Source organism: Herpailurus yagouaroundi, unplaced genomic scaffold (genome assembly GCF_014898765.1).
Source record: "Herpailurus yagouaroundi ecotype Mexico unplaced genomic scaffold, PumYag 139, whole genome shotgun sequence".
NCBI classification, from domain to species: domain Eukaryota; kingdom Metazoa; phylum Chordata; class Mammalia; order Carnivora; family Felidae; genus Herpailurus; species Herpailurus yagouaroundi.
Genome location: NW_024412394.1, coordinates 7987221 through 7991325, shown reverse-complemented (window position 1 = coordinate 7991325; position 4105 = coordinate 7987221). Strand labels below are relative to the sequence as shown.

Genomic DNA, 4105 nt, shown 5'->3' with positions numbered 1-4105 from the left:
TTTATAGTTGGAAATGACAATTTTCTCATCTCATCCTTGCAGCGACCCTGTGAGATGGGCATGATTATTCATAGAAAAGGAAACTGAGACTCAGAGGTGTTAGAGAATTTGTCCAAGTCCCCTAACAGACAAGAAGTATCTGAAACAAAAGCTAAGGGCTTCCCAGGAAACCTTTCCATTTAAGGAAAGCCTTTTCACTAGCCCTTCACTTGGGCCATTCCCTCACCTGGCCTTTTCTGATGTTCGATGTTGGGGGGGGGGGTGCTATCCCTTCCCCTACTCCCATGATTCTGTCTTATGTGGGGCAAGGGTATGCATAGCAATGGGGAACTTTGTCCCAAAGGCTAGTCTTTTTCTTCTCTCTACTCTATGTCTTCAAGTAGATGTTGAACACTCAAATGCTTCCAGGGGCTAGGTAGGTAATGGACATGAGTTAAGTGTCAACCAAAAGGGACAATGGGAAATGGTTCAGGCTGAGGGCAAAGGGACCAAAGGCTCCACCAAAAGGTATTCAAATTCAAGTTTCAAAAACTGAGTCGGCCAACAAATGTGACTATGATTAAATTTGGTCCCAGGCCAGCGTGTGGACTCAGATGCTTTAAGTCACCCCATCATGCTTCCTTTCCCAGTGTCTGGGATCCATCCTTCTACTCCCGAGGTTTCCTGTCCTGACACAAATGTGTGCTTCAAACTCAGCCACATGACTGATGTCTAAAGAAGACCAGAGGTGGGGCGCCTGGGTGGCTTAGTCAGTTAAGCGTCTGACTTCAGCTCAGGTTATAATCTCGCAGTTCTTGAGTTCGAGCCTCATGTTGGGCTCTGTGATGACAGCACAGAGCCTGGAGCCTGCTTTGGATTCTGTGTCTCCCTCTCTCTCTCTGCCCCTCCCCCTCTCACACTCTGTCTCTCACTCTCTCAAAAACAAATAAACATTAAAAAAAAATGTTAAAGAAGACCAGATGTGAGGGCTGGGGAGACACTGTCACCCCACAGTCCCTGTCCAGACCTTTATTCTCTCCTGGGTCTTCATCTGCCTTCTCTCAATGTGTCTTGCTGTCAGTCCCTTACTGGAATTGTGCCACATACTGGCCATCTTCCATTTGCCTCTCTAGAACCCATGTTTGGCCACCTTGGGTGGATGGTCTGTATGGGCTGCATGAATGGCCTTCATGCCCTGGTTTGGTTTCACGTTGGATGGGAAAACTGACTGAAGGTCCAAGGGAGGGAGTAGAGTGAGGGTAGAGCACCTATCTCCCTGGTTCTTTCCCCAGAGGGTTGATCTGGGCTTCACCAAAGGGCACAGCTCCTCTCCAGGTAGTCTCTCTCTGATTCTTCTCCTGGTTCTTCTAATTGATTCTTCCTTTTTTCTTTAAGAAGTGGTTACATCTCTCTGCTTTTATAGCCCCAGCCACTGCACTATCCCTTGGGGTTTCCCCTGATCTGTCCATATATACCTTTGTATGTTATTTATAGTCCCTTTGTGTTGGTTGAATAGTTTCTTCCTCCTAAATTCATGTCCATCTAGAATCTCAGAACATGACCTTGTTTGGAAGGAGGGTTTTTGCAGATGTAACTAGTCAAGATGAGGTCATACTGATTTGGGGTAGGCCCTAACTGATGCCCTTCTAAGAAGGCCATGTGAAGACACAAGGAAGATGGCCATATTGTGATACAGGCAGAGGTTGGAATGATTCAACTACAAGCCAAGGAACACCAAGGATTACAGGCAACCACCAGAAGCTAGGAGGGAGGTATGGGACAGTTTTCTCTTAGAGCCTCCAGAAGGAACTAACCTTGTCGACACCTTAAGTTCAGACTTTTAGCTTCCAGAACTGGGAGAGAAGTAAATGTCTGCTGTTTCAGCCACCCAGCTTGTGGTAATTTGTTACAGAAGCTCTAAGAAACCTAATACACCCTTCATCAAATTTTCTTTCAATTCTTCAAACTTGAATGTGTCGTCTCTTTCCTGTGGGGACCCTGGCTGATATAATTCTCTAGCTCATCTCCAGGGGCTTTCCATTACCCTCAGTAAGTCATAAATTCTCTCTCCTTGGAACCCAAGACCCTCCCACTGCTTTTCCAGCCCTCTTTTTGCCTGGTTCTCTCAAATGTGAATCCCTTACCCCAGCCAAGTGGTCTTCTGATTCCTGATCCTGCTTTACATTTGTTCCAGCTACTCTTTCCTGGTTCCTTGACCCAAACTCATGCATTCTTAAGCCTAACTCCACTCTTCCTCCCCCAGCAGAAAGCTTTCTGGACCAACCAGCCTGTGGAGTGGACCGTATTAGCTCTTGGTGTCAACACATTCAATCCAGCAGATGGGGAGTAATCGCCAGTGGTATTCACATGGTATCCTGTGTGTGCTTCTCCCCAGCTAGACTGCAGGCTCTGTGAGATCAGGAAGAGTGCCGTATTCTCCATGACAGGTCCTACAGTTCTGGGCACATGGTAACTGGAGTGATGAAAAAGCCTGACATGTTCCCAGAACTGATGCTGTTAGTGTACTACCAAAGGAAGAGGCAGGCAGGGCCTTCTAGGCTCCATGGAGAGGTCCACAACTCAACGACTCAACATGGGGGTCTTTGGGATTGACTAGCTGCAACCCATCTGTGACATCATAGTAGGGACAGGCACCTTCAGTGATGTGTATTAAGTGGACTTCCATGGATTCAAAAAGACACTGCAAGAGGTGGAAAAGAGAACTTCCCCTTGTCTTCAATTACATCTTTCCTCTTGTCCCCTCTCTCACATTTCAGTTTCCAGCCCAGACTGTATAAAAGAGTCAGTCTGACCAATTCCACTACTAGAGGTGTGTGTTGGGAGAGAGGGTTTTGTGGGATGTTCTAATCTCCCAGGCTGAATCCTCTCCTCCTTGTCCTTTACCCTCCTCTCCCTTCCCAGAAAACTCCTCTGACTCACTGATATTTCACTCCCTCCCACCCCAGCTCCCAATTTCTCTTCATTTTAGAGAAAATGAAGAGACATCCTTTTGTAAAATCCATGTCTAAGTCCTTGCTCCTGGAGGAAGACAACTTCCTTCGGAAAGAGGCAGGGTGAGTATTGCATTGGGACAGGGAGGCTGTCGTGGCATTTTCTTTATTTCTCTTTTCAACTGATCTGAATTTCCCCTCCTTTAGGAAAGCCAGGTGCCCCAAGGGATCAAGGTGGGAGGCAGAGGGAAGCCCTCAGTCTCTGCCCTCTAACTCATCGGGGACCAAGCTCTGCTTCTCTGTGCCCCATGTCTCTGAGCCCTGCCTCTGTGGGTGCAGCGTGAGGACCAAGGCAGTGCTACACCCCCGGCCCTCTCCAGTTTCCCGCCCAACCTCTCAGGTACTTCCTAAATTGTCAGTAGGGAGGAAGCAGCAGTCTCCTCCGGTGGTTATCTTCAGGCCTCAACTCTCCCAGAGTTCTCCAGAGCCCAAGGCCAAGACCAAGGCCAAGGCCCAGCTGCTGTCTTGGGGTGGGTCAAGAATTTCTTGCAAAGGCAAGTCACGCAAGCTGATACCCATGGGCGTGTGGCCCCAGGGATTTCTTGACCCACTCGCCAAGTCCTTGCCAGGGGACTCACTGCACACTATGTCCCCTGGGAAGGGAGCCATCTCCCCAGCCAGGAAGCCACGTCCCCAATGATATTACTTGTGCAGGGTGACAAATGCCAGTCCTACTCTACCATTCTTATTTAAATAAAAATGTATTTAGTCAATTATGGTCTTTCTCTTGTGTCTACTGAAAGCATGGTAATCATCTGTTTGAATTGAGAATATATTTTATCTTCTCATTCTACTCCCAGTTGGGTTTTCCAGGGTCCTGGTCTTATAATTGAGGGTGTTAATGATTTTTCAGTTATGGCTGCCTGTAACCCTGGGCACAGGGTACACTGTGACATTCGGATTTTTTTTCCTCTAGTGTCCAGTTCCAGTGGGCCATGGACTGAACTACCTGAGTTCAGTTTCAATAAATCATCAACCTGGTGGAATTTTGACTGGAATTGTATTGAATCTATATATCGGTTTGGTGAGAGGTGGTATCATTAAAATATGAGTCTTCCCATTTGTGAACATAGTATATCTCTCCACTTATTTAAGACCTTAAATTCTCTCCATAA

General features: G+C 47.2%; 1 long non-coding RNA gene across 1 annotated transcript; it reads left to right on the top strand.

Moving 5' to 3' along the window:
• Nucleotides 1-2659: 2659 nt before the first annotated feature.
• LOC121029094 (uncharacterized) lies at nucleotides 2660-3703 on the top strand. Its single transcript, XR_005789579.1, has 3 exons — nucleotides 2660-2809; nucleotides 2946-3053; nucleotides 3138-3703. It is a non-coding gene; the product is annotated as an uncharacterized LOC121029094 (long non-coding RNA).
• The last annotated feature ends 402 nt before the right edge of the window (nucleotides 3704-4105 follow it).